The sequence below is a fragment of the Macrobrachium nipponense genome, chromosome 38 (genome assembly GCF_015104395.2).
Source record: "Macrobrachium nipponense isolate FS-2020 chromosome 38, ASM1510439v2, whole genome shotgun sequence".
NCBI classification, from domain to species: Eukaryota; Metazoa; Arthropoda; class Malacostraca; order Decapoda; family Palaemonidae; genus Macrobrachium; species Macrobrachium nipponense.
Window position 1 is genome coordinate 47,244,344 of NC_061098.1, and position 16,951 is coordinate 47,261,294.

General features: G+C 39.0%; 1 protein-coding gene across 1 annotated transcript in view; it reads left to right on the plus strand.

Moving 5' to 3' along the window:
• Positions 1-14,835, plus strand: part of LOC135209462 (nidogen-2-like) — a 28,675-nt gene extending 13,840 nt beyond the window's left edge. The window contains exon 11 of the mRNA XM_064242124.1: positions 14,141-14,835. The gene's annotated coding sequence lies outside the window, so the exon portion shown is untranslated. The remainder of the gene's footprint in view (positions 1-14,140) is intronic.
• Positions 14,836-16,951: the final 2,116 nt, after the last annotated feature.

Here is a 16,951-nt window from a genome sequence, read left to right on the forward strand (position 1 = left end):
ACAACAAAAATAACATTAAGGTCAACCTTGTGACTGAAAAGGACGTTACACTAGTCCCTCAAATAATCCCGTAGGATCCCCCTAAACACTAAGAAAAAACTAAGACCTGATAGAAACATGAGAGAGAACAAAACAAGAATACGTCTAAACAGGAATATATCCATACAATGGCTGGCCAGGCCAAAACCCAAATATACCTATAACTATAAACGAAAGAAAAGAAGGTGAAGGATAAAAGTGAGAAAACACTTAAATTCCTACCTATGAATTACAATATAAACACCAAGGCCGATAGGCCATAAGGACCATCAGAGTCTATAAATATTGTATAGAAAAATAGATATATATAAAAAAAAATCAACAAACTCCTCACACAAAACAGGGGAAACTTCAGTCAAAATAAATTCAAATCGCCTTTACGGAGCCGTGATCCAATACATCTCAGCTCTGCAGACGAGGGAGGACATGAAAACACAGGTAACCACAGGTGCAGGTGAGTCGGAGAAGGTCCTGCCCGACAACACAAAGGCAAACTCCTACCTGGTATCTGTCTCCCTACTTGACTCCCCACGAGCCAGATTGCTCCCTCAGCAGCAGCTTAAGGTGTCCTTGGAGATAGACTGATGACTGCCCAAAGCTCCTCTAGTGCCAGCAGAACACGATGGCACTCAATAACCTAGGGAAATATATATATATCCCTAAGGTGGCAGTACGACGAAGTCGCAGGTGACAAAGTCAACTGCGTCGAATACAGGTCACACGACGTCGCAGGTGACAGAAGTGTACCTGCGAAGGGCAGCTCCAAAAACAAGATTCAATGTTTTCCAATAATCGCCAGCTGCAGAGGTATCATGGAAGCAAGGAAGGCCCGAACTAACTTTGGTAGGCCGGCACCGTCTTTCCAAAAGTCACCTCACAGGAGTCCTGCCGCACTCGAAAAAATAAACAAACCACAATCGTTAACACGATAGTTCAAGCAATTAAGTGAGCGGGGAGGAGCGAGAAACTATAGCGTAAACAAAAAAACACTAACACTTAACATTAACTGCCTTAAGAAATAATGTACTTAAATCTAGAACAAGGTTGACTTAATAAATCGGAAAATTACGTTACTCTAATACCTTCCTCCCGAGAAAAAAAAAAAATTTTTTTTTTTTTTATAACAAGAACATAGGACCTGGAAAACAGGAACATTAAGGTCCACCAACAAAAGACAAAAAAAAAAAAAAAAACAACAACAACAAGACAAAAGTTACTGGGCCTGAAAATAAAACTAGATTTAAACAGCAAAGTCAAACATGGTATATAAACAAAAAATAAATAACTAAGTCTAAACAACGACAACAAGAAAAGACTAACACCAAATCTTCACATAGCTACAAAACAAATCTAAACAATACAGACAAAACTCGCAAAAAATCAAGGAAGGAAACTTACGTATACACACCTCGACTTACAGTGTACAAAAAAAAAAAAAAAAACGTTTTTATACAAACCCACCGGAGAAACGAGCAGGGCAGCGTACGAGGGAGGTAAGGCAAACATATCAAATTCGTGAGAGCGCGTCAGGAATCTTATTTTCAGACCCCTTAATGTGTTTAATAACCAGCTTGAATTCCTGAAGCAAGAGAGCCCAACGCAAGATCCTCTGGTTGGCTCCTTTCATACGCTCAATGAAAAACAAGCGGGTATGATCCGTCCAGATCTCTATGGGAAGAGAAAAGTTAGTTACATAAGGTTTGAAATGTATAAGGGTACGGACCAAAGCAAGAGCTTCCTTTTCAATGGTAGAATACCTCCTTTCAGCCACCAATAACTTCCGACTAAAATAAGATATGGGGTGTACCTCACCTTCATCGTCCCTTTGGAAAAGGACACCACCTATACCCACATCACTGGCATCTACTGCTATGATATAAGGTTTCTGAAAATCTGGGGAAGTCAAAATAGGTTTCGAAATTAGAATGGTTTTAAGCTTATTAAAAGCTTCCTCACACTGATTAGACCAACAAAATTTTTTACCCTTCTCTAAAAGGTTAGTAAGAGGTTGAGCAAGATCAGAGAAATTTCGCACGAAGCGGCGATAATAACCAGACATTCCCAGAACTCTTCTCACCTCTCTAATACTACCTGGCCTTTTTAAATTAATAATAGCCTCGAGGTTAGCTTGTTTCGGAGCCACCTGACCTAAAACCAACCTCGTGACCCAAAATAACAAACCTTTGCCTTGCCAAATTCACCACTTTGATAAATTAATAACCAAACCAGCAGACTAAGGGCCTCAAATACCTTACGCAATCTTACCATATGCGTACTCCAATCATTGCTATATACAACCAAATCATCAATATAAATTTCAGTTCCTTTCAAACACAAATTACCTATTCATAAGCCTCTGAAAAGTACACGCGGCATTTTTCATCCCAAAAAAACCCTGGCATAACCTTGCATTCATATAAACCAAAGGGAGTTACGAATGCCGAGATTTCACGGGCTCGATCAGATAACGGAACCATGCCAATAACCCTTCAGCAAATCTAGTTTCGTAATAAATTTGGCAGAACCTATCTGGTCGAGACAATCATCAATACGTGGCAAAGGAAAAGATTCATTTTTGGTGTGGGCATTAACCTTTCGACAGTCCACACACATGCGGAACTTCCCGTCAGCTTTTCAACAAGAACAATAGGGGAACTCCAAGGACTGACTGATGGCTGAATGAGGTCGTGCTCCAACATATATTTAATCTCCTTTTCGACCAATCCCTTTTTACAGGATTTAACCGATAAGGACTTTTGTTTGTTTAACTGGGGAGGCACTACCTACATCTACATCATGGCAAAGAAAAATTAGTTCTACCAGGAGAGTCTCGGAATAAATCTGAAAAGGAATAAATTAGATTAAACACATCCTCCTCTTTGATGTAGGATCCAAATGCTTCAGACCTTCCTGTAAAACTTCTAAATTTTGTATATTAGAAAAAAGAGCATCTGAAGAAGAACCTGACTCATTAAATCATCCGAATCCGAGGAGGAAATTCCACAGCTACAGATACTGGCTCAGAGACAACTGTTAAAGGATCAACACTTCTACTATGATACGCTTTCAACCTGTTTACATGAAAAACTTTACACTTCCTGCTTGAACCGGGAGCTTCAATTCGTAATTCACCTCAGACAATTTCCTCAAAATTTTCCACGGACCCTTATATCTAGGTTCAAGAAAATTGTCTGGGTCCATACTCAAAATCAAAACCAATTCTCCTGGTTCAAAAGAACGGGCTTTAGTGTTCCTGTCAGTTAGCCTTCATTTTAGCCTGAGAATAATTCAAATTATCACGAGCAAACTTCCAAGCACTGAACATTCTCTTTCTCAAATCATCCACAAATTCTCCCATTTTGATATCTCCCCTTCGATTGACCCCTAATACTTCACAAAAAATGTCCAAAGGGCCACGGACTTTGTGCCCAAAAAATCAGTTCGAAGGGAGCTACACCTGTGGAGACATTGGGATGATTCCTAAGAGCAAACAGTGCGAGCGGCAGTGCTTTGTCCCACTCGCTTCCGTGTTCATAACAATTTTTTTTCAAAATAGATTTTAATGTCTGGTGAAACCTCTCCACCACACCTTGACTCTCCGGATGATACGGAACACTCGTAATGTGCTGAATGGCCAGTTCAGCACACTTACCTCTAAACATTTTACTTGTGAAATTCGTACCGCAATCGGTCTGAATAACACGGGGGAGACCGTACCTGGAAAAGAATTCCATTAATTTTTCAAAAACTACTTTAGAGGTTATCCGTCTCAAGGGAAAGCTTCGGGAAATCTAGAGGCTCTATCCATAATTGTTATAGATAAATATAACCAGACTTAGTTTTCGGCAAAGGACCAACCACATCTATCACCAATTCCGAGAATGGTTCTCCGATCACAGGAATAGGATTTAAAGGAGGCCTTAGGAATAATTTGATTTTGTTTTCCCCATAACCTGACAAACCTAACATTCGTTCACAAAACGCTTCACAGACGATTCATTCCAGGCCACCAAAAATAACTTTGCTAATTTACGGAAAGTCTTCCACCCATAACCCCCAAAATGACCTGAAAGGAAATTGTCGTGAGCGAGACTCATTATGATTTCACGGAAATGGGAAGGACCACAATTGCTCAATTCGAGAAGCCTTGCTCAGATCATCTGTCGAAGGTCTACTAAATCTGTACAACAAATTATTTATTATACCAAACCGAGGCTTAGTTAGATCATTGATATCACCTAACTCAAAATTAAATTCTGTTTTCTGGGCCTCAATGAAAGCCAAACGATCCCAATCAGGTTTCAGAACATCATTAATAATAATATGACTATCACTACTATCTACAGACCCGGGCCTATCTACATCTACTTCTAAACTACTAAATAATAATTCATCATCATTAATTGATTCAGCAGCTCTTGCTGTGGCACGGTTGTTACAGAAACAGGATGGTCATGAACAGACAAAATAGGAAATAATTCCCGACCTTCACTATTGGAGCATATCATTTCCCAAAATACCGTCAATACCAGGTATGGGGAGATTATCGACAACGGCCCAACTCAGTAATCCCTATCATATTCCGGGAAAAGGACAACCTGACAGCCACCAACTAACGGGAGGGCCGGAGCAAAGAAACAACAGTGTTTCGGGAACCCTCCCAGAACGACATAATTACCTGAACGCTCTTGTAAACCATTCAAAGTCTCACTCAACACCAGAGACCGAGCTGAACCAGTGTCCCTCAAAAACTTCACATTGATAGTTTTAGATTTATGAATTATTTTACCTGGCCAGACATATTTGTCAAAATCGAGTCACAAATTTTTATTGCTAGGGGATGAATTATCATTACTATCTACCCTACTGCTAACTACTTCAGTTTTTTCAACCTTATCACTAAAACCAGACCTGTTGGAAATTAATGAAATTGGATTCTGACCATTTCTCTGCAGATACCTCCTACGTGCATTGCACTGGGTGCTGGAAATGACCTGGTTTGTCACACCAGAAACATGTTCCTCTACGTCCAGTACCTCTGTTATCATTATACCTGTTATAGTTATTCTTGCCTGAATTAGGCATACCCTTGTTAACAAAGATACGAGGAGGAGGAGGCCCTGCAGAGACTCCACAACATTTCTGTCACCTGTAAAAGAATGGTCATTATTACCCTTAGGAATATTAGAGACAGACGACGAAATGGTTTCTACTCTCCTTCATTACTGACGACCCGAGAAGAGGGATTATTCATATCTTGATAACCAAAATTACCAGTTCCAGAACGATGAGTCAAGACATATTCATCTGCCAATGGGCGGCATCATTCAGTTTTTATAGCTTAACCTCCTCGAGATGAACTCTCAACTCCTTGCTACACGCTTTCTTGAATTCCTCAAGGAGCAACAATTCCCTCAACGCAGCAAAAGACACTACCTGACGACTCTTTAGCCAGTCGTCGAATTGTTCCTCCTTGACCCGTGCAAATTCAACAAAGGATTGAGAAGGGTGTTTGTTGTAATTCCTGAATTTCAGACGATAAGCCTCGGGTACCAAATCATAGGCTTTTAGGACCAGTGCTTTGACCTTCTGGTAGTCCCGAGCAATTCCTTCCTCCAAGGCATTGTATACCCGGATTGCCTTGCCAACCAATCTACACTGTATCAATACCGTCCACATTTCAGAGGGCCAAGACAATCGGTGGCAAACCCGTTCAAATGCCTTGAAGAATTCAGGGACGTTCTTCTCATCAAAGACTGGCACTAACTTTAATGCCGCACCTAAATTAAATTTATCATTAAAATTATTCTTAGGGGAACTGATCATATTGGTCCCCTGCAACCTTGCCATTTGTAAATTTATATTAGCTACCTCCAGCTCGTGACGCCTCGCCCTCTCGTCTCCTCAAATTCCAATTTCCTCAACTCGATGCGTTTTGCAAATTAACTTATATTCTACCTCCTCCTTAGACTCTCCCAAACATTGAATAGGAGCCAGGGGTCGCTCTGGCATAGGATTTGGGAAGGCAAAAAAGGATTAGAGAACAAATTAGATTTAGGTAAATTAGATGGACCTTCAAAAATAATACCTGTGCGGGGAGGATCCTCAAACAAAGTCAAACCTGCTCTCACACTCAATTTTTCCTCCTCTGAATCTACATCAAACGTACTACCTTCATCATCACTGTCCTCTCGACTTTCGTTAATCAAATTTCCAGCCTCTGCTAAATCTTGAGAAATCTTATCTCTTACTGCCATCAATATTTCCCTCTTAGTGCCCGCAGATTTCAGCGGAACACCTAACCACTGAGCACAGAAATTAAATGATTCCTACTCAATACGGGCAAATGCTTTATACAATCGGCCGACCCCAAATATTCGGCAGGATCAAAAACAAACTCTTCCATTATGCCAAAAAAATAAAGTGTACAGGGAGAAAGGCAATACTACAAAAGAAATATTGAAGAGACCACCCCAGTGTCGCTCCACAGACCAAGATACCGAGTATCCCTGAGAATATCCTGTCACGGTCGCCAACTTGTTACGGACCCCTTTATTGGGTACTGGTGCAGTTCTTTATTGCACTATTTATATTCTCAGTGATGTTCAAAAATACTCTGCGTAAAATGGTCAGTGGGAGACGAAAACAAAAGGGAAAACTCAACAATATTTATTCACAACAAAAATAACATTAAGTCAACCTTGTGACTGAAAAGGACGTACACTAGTCCTCAAATAATCCCGTAGGATCCCTAAACTCTAAGAAAACTAAGACCTAGATAGAAACATGAGAGAACAAAACAAGAATACGTCCTAAACAGGAATATATCCATACAATGGCTGGCCAGGCCAAAACCCAAATATACCTATAACTATAAACGAAAGAAAGAAGGTGAAGGATAAAAGTGAGAAAACACTTAAATTCCTACCTATGAATTACAATATAAACACCAAGGCCGATAGGCCATAAGGACCATCAGAGTCTATAAATATTGTATAGAAAAATAGATATATATAAAAAAAAATCAACAAACTCCTCACACAAAAACAGGGGAAACTCAGTCCAAAATAAATTCAAATCGCCTTTACGGAGGCCGTGATCCAATACATCTCAGCTCTGCAGACGAGGGAGGACATGAAAACACAGGTAACCACAGGTGCAGGTGAGTCGGAGAAGGTCTTGCCCGACAACACAAAGGCAAACTCCTACCTGGTATCTGTCTCCCTACTTGACACCTCACGAGCCAGATTGCTCCTCAGCAGCAGCTTAAGGTGTCCTTGGAGATAGACTGATGGACTGCCCAAGCTCCTCTAGTGCCAGCAGAACACAATGGCACTCAATACCCTAGGGAAATATATATATATCCACTAAGGTGGCAGTACGACGAAAGTCGCAGGTGACAAAGTCAACTGCGTCGAATACAGGTCACACGACGTCGCAGGTGACAGAAGTATACCTGCGAAGGGCAGCTCCAAAAACAAGATTCAATGTTTTCCAATAATCGCCAGCTGCAGAGGTATCAGGAAGCAAAGGAAGGCCCGAACTAACTTTAGGCCGGGCACCGTCTTTCCAAAAGTCACCTCACAGGAGTCCTGCCGCACTCGAAAAATAAACAAACACAAATCGTTAACACGATAGTTCAAGCAATTCAAGTGAGCGGGGAGGAGGCGAGAAACTATAGCGTAAACAAAACACTAAACACTTAACATTAACTGCCTTAAGAAATAATGTACTTAAATCTAGAACAAGGTTGACTTAAATAAATCGGAAAATTACGTTACTCTAATAGTCCCGTAAAATTAGGGTTCTTTAGCATTTCTACTGCAGCTGAATGATCCGTGAACACGGTTATCTTGTAACCAAAAATGATATATCTGAAATGCTTTAAAGCGTCTATTATAGCTAGAGACTCAAGGTCTGTTACTGAGTAGTTCACTTCTGAGGGCTTTAATTTCCTACTGTAATAAGCTATCGCATTATACTTATTATCTTGTTTCTGCATTACACATGCTCCTATACCGATGCGGCTTGCGTCCGAGGCCAAAAAGAATTCTTTGCCAAAGTCTGGGAAGCTAAGTACTGGGGGGTGTGTTAATCTTTCCTTCAATTCATCGAATGCTTCTTGCTGCTCGTCTGTCCATGTAAATGATACGTGTTCCTTTAAAAGTTCAGTTAGTGGAGCCGATATGACTGCAAAGTTCCCTATGAACTTGCGGTAAAAACCTGCTAAACCTAAGAATGACTTTACGTCCTTCTTGCACTGAGGTGTAGGATATTCCTTAATCGACTTAATCTTTGCATCGTTTACTTCTACGCCCTTTTCACTTAGTGTATGACCAAGGTAGTCTATTTTCCTTTAAAGGAAGTTACATTTCCTTAGTTTAAGCTTCAGGTTGGCTTTTCTTAATCTTTTTAGGACTTCTCTGACTAAGTCTGTATGTTCCTCTATGGTATCTGTTGCTATTACCAAATCATCTATGTAACAGTGCACGTCCTTGCCTAGTAAATCGCCCAAAATTTTATCCATTAATCTTACAAAAGTTACCGGGCTTGACTTTAGACCAAAGGGCATTCTTACATACTGGTATCTGCCGTTACTAGTGGAAAAGGCAGTAAAAGGTTTACTTTCTTCGTCTAGAGGGATTTGCAAGAATCCCTGCAATAAATCTATTGTGGTGAAGTATCTCTTGGACCCTATAGTGGCGATAAGATCTCGCATTGACGGCATTGGATAAGGATCATTTTCAGTAATTTGGTTCAATTTTCTGAAATCCACAACTATTCTGTAAGTTTTGTCCCTTTTAGGAACTAGCAAAAGTGGAAAAGACCATGGGGATTTAGATGGTTCTATTATTCCTTGCCTATTCATTCTTTGTACTTCTCTTTCAATGATATCCTTCTGGGAATGTGCTACTCTGTAGGCTGGTATGTAAATTGGCTTTGTGTTCGATGGAATGTCTATCTTGTGCGTTATTTCGCGTGTATTTCCCAAGGTGTCGCCGTCTAGAGCGACTATATCCTTATATTCGCACAATAAGTCTATGAATTCTTCTCTAACATGGTTTTCCTTAATGTCCTTTAAATGAGATCCTATTTTAGCTCTTCTCAGTTTTATGTCCTGAGCATAATTTTCATTTCCTTTACGGATCGCGGCTACCATTTCCCCTTCTACAACTCGGATAGGTATGGAGTATACTTCTGCTAGGCCTATCTCTGTACCTGGTGTTAATTTAACCTTTCCTCTTCTGTTATTCGTAATCTGTAACGCTATTTTGCCCTGTCTGACTTCATGTAAACTAGAAGAATAATGTATTCCGTTTACTTGCGACTTTTCAGTAAGCGTGAGAATTTCCTTCCCTTCAAAAATTGGATTTACTGTACATTCTACCCAAGTACTTTCTCCTGGTTTAAGTCTTAATTCCCTCTCTAACTTTAAATAAGTGCATTGATTTGATTCTAAGAGGTTAATGATCTGTTGTGAACTCGTGATGCATTCTGGATATCTTCCCTCTGTCTTATCCTTCTTTAAGATACCTTTCATCGTGGGATTCTCTTGAGTCTGGGTTCTTTTAATTGACTTGCATATTGGTATTCTAGAAATCTCACGACCGTTTTTAATCACTAGTTGTTCTCTAGGGGCATCAATGCTTATCCCTTGTCTAGCCATAGTTGGATAACCTATCAGCAAAGGGCAAAAAGCTTAATTGATATCTCTGGCTACCAGAACCTTTTCTCATAGAGCAATTCTTCCTAGCCTAAATGGAAAATCTAACTGTCCAATTACGTGGATATCATTACCCTGGACGTCTGTGATTCTACAATCTACTGCTGGGTTCAAACTTAAGTGAGAAAAATACAACCGATACACCTTTTCTGACATTATATTCTTAGGACTTCCTGTATCAAAGAATGTAACAATAGGTTTCTCTAGACCGACATGTGCGGGAAATAATGGTCTATAATTATATTCATTCCCTACATCAACTTTGCTAACCTGTGTAGCTTGACTTAGCCTTGACATTCCGGACGTTCTCTCTGTTATAGAGGAAGTTTCATTGTACCAGTAAGCAGAAAATTTCCCATTGCGTCGTCTGACATCGACTGAACTGGTTGATACCCTATACTTGCTGTTTGATTGGCATATCTATTTGGGGCGGAATCTCTATTTCCTCTAGATGGGGGAGATTGACTATTGTTTCTACTTCTGCCTCTCGACTGAGATCTACCTCTAGGAGCTGAAACAAATTTATTTTTGCATTCTCGAGCACTATGTCCTGTGTTCTTATGGAAAGGACAGAAGGCCATCCCTCGGCAGTCACTGGCATAATGTCCTCTCTTCTGACAGTTATAACATGTGACTGTCGAAAATCCTCCTTGAGAAGATTTACCTGGCATCTTATTCTGATTTCTAGATGGTGTCCTAGATCTGTTTGGACCCCTTTCCTTTTGTCCTATAGCGACTAAAGGTCTGTATATAGGATTCCCTTCAGGTCTTCTACCTAAGATTTTTGTTTCTTCCTCTTCAATCTCTGCTACATCATCGGATGTCTCCCACTTACGAGTCATCCTTGCAATGATTTCCGTTGGCAGGCTACCAATCATTATTGCTAGTCTAAATATTTTTTTGACATGACCCATTAGCATTTTTCGCTTGCCTCCTTCTACCTCTATCCAACCAGTGGATTCCATGAAGTTACCCCATTCATTCATATTGTTATACAACTGAGAGCTAAACTCTTGATAGCGTCTTTCATCTAACTTAAATTGACGCACTATCCTTGCCAAGCTAGTAACTGGATCCCTTTCTCCAACTGTGGAATAGACCTTCCTAAAATACCGTTTCAGTTCTTCCCAATTCTTAAGATCTCGGTAAGTCTCGGAGTGGACGTACCGCTCTAAGTCTCCTCCGGCTTCCAAATCAAGATAACTCTTGGCTTCAATAAGCTTTTCTCTATCTGTCCCCATTATGCTGTCTAGGCGTGTCTCCACTTGCTCTATCCAGTTCTCTAAGTTACAAGCTAACTGACCATCCTTTCTTCCGCAAAACTTAGCTATGTGATTAATTACATGTTCCTTATGTGTTCCCATTACTGCTGCGCTCGAATTCGCGGACTGTGTACTTTCCGCCATGGTTAATTTCCTTGTTTGACTTCTCGTGAGCACAGGCGTTCTTACGTTCTGATAAGGAGTCGGTCTCCCTTTGACCATCGACTCGTTAGTGGAAATTTTCTTAAGTACTGAGTATCATTAAAAGTATCAAAGTTATGACAGTAATATCCCGAAAGGGAAATGATAATAACAATAAATTATTTTTACTCAAGTATTCGATCACCAAAAAAAAATATAAGATTTTTCCTCAGAAATATTCTCAAAGTCTTACGTTACCGGTAAGCGATTCTTAAATAACAACAAAACCCTCTTAACAGTACTGGTAAAATGATACTGAAACTGACCGTAAAGTGTACGCTAACGAGAGACCTCCCGTGAATTACCCTTGTTATCCTAAACAAACAAAATAAAAACAAGTAAACGTTCACTCGACGTAACAAGTAAAAAGCAAATATTAAAACAAAAAACAAAGTACAAGAAATCACAAAGAACAACCAAAATCACAAAAACAACATAAAATGACACAATCAAAATTAAAATTAAAATTTAAAGTTATTGGTTAGTAAATACAAATGTTCGGGAAAAGGTCTTAGTAGCTGATTAGTTATAAGTAAAATGAAGAAATATCGTAGAGTTTCGTTGCCAAAAAAAAAGTTCAGTGTGAAAATCTTTTAATCTCGAAATACCAGAAATTGTCTAACTGAAATGCTAATCGCGAATTTGCTTTTAATAAAGTTTAATGTTATGTAAGTGTGGGGACATTTATTTGGACTTAACTTCTTTCGTCGTCTTCGACACCCGGGTTTGCATCTGACAGCTTGCGTTCGCCTACCAGTGCGTTGAATGATCCGTTGTTACGTCTGCGGGAAGGGGAACCTCTCTCTCTATCTTCTTTCCTCTCAGGGCAGGATTGTGTTGACTGATGCGTTTTCGGGATTGTGTTTTCTTTCCTCTTGATAATTTCTTTACGCTTTCGACATCTCCTTCATCTTCTGGTAGAACGACTGTTCTCGTTCTTCGGAGTGGAGTTTTTCTTCGTGAAGTGTGGGTGGCTTGTTTTTGGAGCGCTTTTATTGTTACGACTCGCTAACTGTCCTTGTATTTGGGGAAGCACTGGTACTGTCTTTGGGGGAGAACTTTCTATTTCGAGTGGCGTGAATGGATTGAAATCTCTTATGCCGACACTAAACTTTTGATTCCGTTTCGCGGCCGCTGTTTTTAACTGTTCGTATCACGTCGCTGATCACCATTTCTTTGCTGTCTTTCTCTTCCTATCCCTACCTCTCGACACCAATTAATCTTGTCACTATATCAATCTTTATCTCATCGTATCCCACCGTTCGCCACCAATTAAACTGTGGCGGTACTTACTCTTCGCACACAGCTCTAAGGTAACGTGCGCCAACTTGGAGGCTGTACTTTGGAGAATTAGACTTATATAAATTATTCTTACCTTGCTGAATTAGCTAAAAGGGTTATAATTGGAAGAGGAATTAAATTGATATGTTCTTAATATAGGTTTATTCTTCGCTGGGGTACTTATAAAAGTTTCCACCTTCTGGGCTCTTGGACTGATAAAACTTAATTCCTTGAAAGGCACTTGTTGCAATTACGAGTCTATAGGCACGAGGGAATTTCACCGAGTATTGATTGTCACTTATCACTGTCTTTTGATTGATTCGCACACCACACTTCTGCACTTTCCTTCACTTCAGTTGTCTTCTCTGTTTTACGGCTGCGCCACTGCAGTTCTCCCCTCGGCTCCCCTCTTTGCTCCTTTTCTGCTCTCCCCCCTTTTCTCCACTCTTGTCGTTTTCTTCTCTGTTCCTTTTTCTGCCTCCCTCTCTCTCTGTCTGGCCTTTTTATTAGGATGATATCTTCTTAGCACCGCCTTTAGATTTTGGGATTTTGACTTGGGTGTGGCGTCTTCTGAAAGACTTCTTGTGTCTTAGTGGCTACGGACATTATGCAAACCCGCCTTCCTGTCAAATTTTCTACAGTGATTCGTAGACTCTAAATAAGGTAACGCCTCCTGCCTGATGCCCTGGCTTCTTGGGGGTGTATCCCTTTGGTAACCTCATAGGTCATTCGTTGATACACATTCCTGGGGTGACCTCCCTATCAGGCTCTGCTTCTTGATTCGTCGAAGTCCATATGTCTATCTTGGAAAGGGTGGAGCTCTGAAGAATTTGGCACTTCCCTCTTTCTAACAACGGGTCATAGAATTCCTTTTTAACGTATGCCAGATGGCTCTCTCTGACCTGTTCACGAAGGGAACGCCAATTTAGTCATAGGCGCTAATGAGTTGAGGTCCGATTCCTCGAAGATGCCTGGGAGATATGGCCATTAATCTCCTGTCGGTCACTAATCGCTGGTACAGACAGAGGTTTTTTGGGGGAGATGAAAGCCACATGGCTTTAGGTCTAAAAGCCTTAATCGTTTGGGATCGGGTAACGCGATAGTCCGTTCTCTAAGAAAATCATTATCCGTTTCGTGCCTTTTGCTCTCTTATTATCAGTGCCTTCCTTCTTTAAGTTCTTATAAGTTATTGCCCTTTGGAATAACAACACTGTGCCACACTATTACATATATATATATATATATATATATATATATATATATATCTATATATATATATATATATATATATATATATATAATATATATATATTACATATGGAAATTCAAAGTCGTTATTAGTCAGAAATCATCATCCAAGAGAGAAATTTATTCACAAGATAGATAATCCATAAATAATGAAAAAGCTCTTTATATATATATATATATATATATATATAATATATATACAATACATATATATATATATATTATATATATATATATATATATATATATATATATATATATATATATATATATATATATACATTTCCGACATCTATCATTTACCGTCATTTTCCTGAATATTTTGATTCACTGACTCAGTTGTCTTTATTCTGATGATCGTTTGCTTCATTTCTTGCTTTCAAAGGATGGATAGGAGCGTACGAGGGAAGATGGCTGGAGAGCGGACTCCCTCTTCAAGAGGAGTTTTAGCATAAAGTTCCCGGGGATTAGACCCTGTCAGTAGCCTGCGGCGATGTGGTGCCACTATGTGGGATACTTCTTCTTCTTTGGTCAAAGTGGGTCTGTTTTATTGTTCAGAAAAGACTTGGGGATTCTGCCAGTTTGTACCCCCACAGAAGTAGTCAGTCAACATCAGGCTGATCTTATATGTGAGGAGGAGGAGGCAGAATAATAGTAATAATAATAATCCTTCCTTCTTTGATGACAACTGCTTGGTGATGATTCCCCTTCTCAGGAAGATTGTAGTCTGTTAGAGGAGGAAGGACTCTTCCTTCCTTCCTTCCTTTCCATCCTCTCAGATAAAGATATTGTTTTGATGAGGATGAGAATTATATTGCTATCAGGGGTATATTATTTTATTATTATAATAATATTAATTCATTTAGATTTTGGCTGACTACTGACTCAGTCAGACTTCACTGATGCTGCTATTCTTCTGTGTAAACTTCTGAGGATTTACATATATCATACTTTGTGCTTTGCAAAGGTTATTTCAATAAGAGGACTATAACCTTTTATTATAAGCTTTGTGATTATTATGGGAAATGTTTGACATAAAACAGGATTGTTATTATTCTCTGTGGGACATTTCAACAATATACTCTGCATGTTCATTATGCACTTGTTCTTTTATTGAAACCTTTTTCATATCTTTTGAATTTTTTTGAATGAAGGACAGAAAGTAAATCAAGGGAATCAGAAAAGAACAAAATGTAAAAACTACAGAAGCCTTGAATACAATCTATGAAAGAATGAAAAGAAACAGATGTCGACGAAAGGAAAAAGGTCAGATATAAGAAGAAACCATCTGTGATTTCTAGACTGACATTGGTCAAGCTCAAGAGAGTCGATTGAAATATTAGACTAAGGTCGATGTTCAACAATTATGTAAACAGAAAAAACAATCTTTGATACTTTGCAGAGAATAAAGCAATATAATAACATATACTTACAAATATATATATATATATATATATATATATATATATATATATATATATACATACATACATATATATAAATACATACATATATATATAGTGTGTGTGTGTGTATAAATATAAACAAACGAATGACTACTGATAATACCTTTGATTTCAACATAAAGATCATGGGACCCTTTTAGAGAAAATGGACAAAGGAACTTTCTTCATCCACAAATAAAGAGAAATACTCAAACGTGGCTAGATAATTATCACTATCGCTCATCTTCTTCCTTCCACCAGAATTATTATTAATCATAAATCAGAGGAAAGCTTTATTATGACGAACATTTTGTTCTTTTCTTGATAAAGAGAGAGAGAGAGAGAGAGATGCTTCCACTAAATGGAACTGAAAAACAGAATTCAGATTGACTGTAAGATTTTAAATCAGGTTATAAAAGAGGTCGAAATGTCACTCGCCAGTTCTACTTTCTCTTCTCTTCTGTCTATTTCTACGTCAACCGAAAGACCTCCCTCTCTCTCTCTCTCTCTCTCTCTCTCCTCTCTCTCTCTCTCTCTCTCTCTCTCTCTCTGTACAGATGACCTGTCTGCCGATGACTCAATAATCTCGAGATCTATTCAAGCAATGACTGATGTATTTATTGGTCCTTCCACAAAAAGTTCTATTTGCAAATACATCAGGGATATGTGTATAAGCACAAGATAACATATCTACATTGTATGTATGTACGTATGCAAAGCAGGAGAAGAAGACGACAGCAGCGGCAAAAACTCAGCGCATTCATTCATTCACTCATAGCCTCTGAAGGATAAAATCATTGTCGCTCTGAACTCAAGAGCTTTTTTTTTTTTCTAGGCGCAGAGATGACGTAAACTAAAGGCAAGATGCCCCCCTACTCCCCCCGCCCCTCCCCCAACATTATTCCACTCACAGATTTCCTTCTTTTGCACTTCAAGTCTCTCTCTCTCTCTCTCTCTCTCTCTCTCTCTCTCGTATAGCCATCTTGCTTGGTGAGACGTACCCGCGTGAAGTCACAATAATCAACAGATATCACAAGTTTAACATACGACTAGAATTTGAGAAATATCTAGAAGTGTTCGTGAACTATCGGTGATAAGATTAGTGTGAAAATAGTAGAGGATAAAGCGTCTTCTAAGTTAGTTATCAAGTGTAATACTATAAATCAGAAACAAGATGGCAGTAAGTTCCAACTGCGGGAAAAGGTGGCGTAAGGTTTGGCGTGCTTAGCAGATTCGCAATACGATGAGGTAGCAGGAAGGGAACTGGCATTCTCATCTATGAAATCAGCAACAGCCCTAACCAAAAAGATACAAAAGCATTCATAGATATATTAGAAGGATATAATCCTTCAAAACTGGAACAAATCTAATGAAAACATCTTGAAAATAATTGAAGAAGTTCCAAATAAAATCCAAGTGGTCAAGAGACTCATAAAGAAAAATATACATAAACCAACATATTCCGACAAAGAAAAATGAATAAGTGAATCTTGTGAAATATACTAATTGATGCATTAGGAAAAAGAATGCCAAAAGCATGCAAACTGTGTAAGGTTTGGTATAGCATAGTCAATCCACAAAAACCTAATCAGAAAATGTGCTGCATGCAACATTCCGACCCATCCACAGTGTGCTGAGGTAATACAAGATTTGAGAAAAAGAGACAAGAATTTTTGTTCAACATGTCTATCATGGATAGACAATGTTATTAAATCAAGATTGAATGTACAAATAGTTGAGGATGAAGAAGA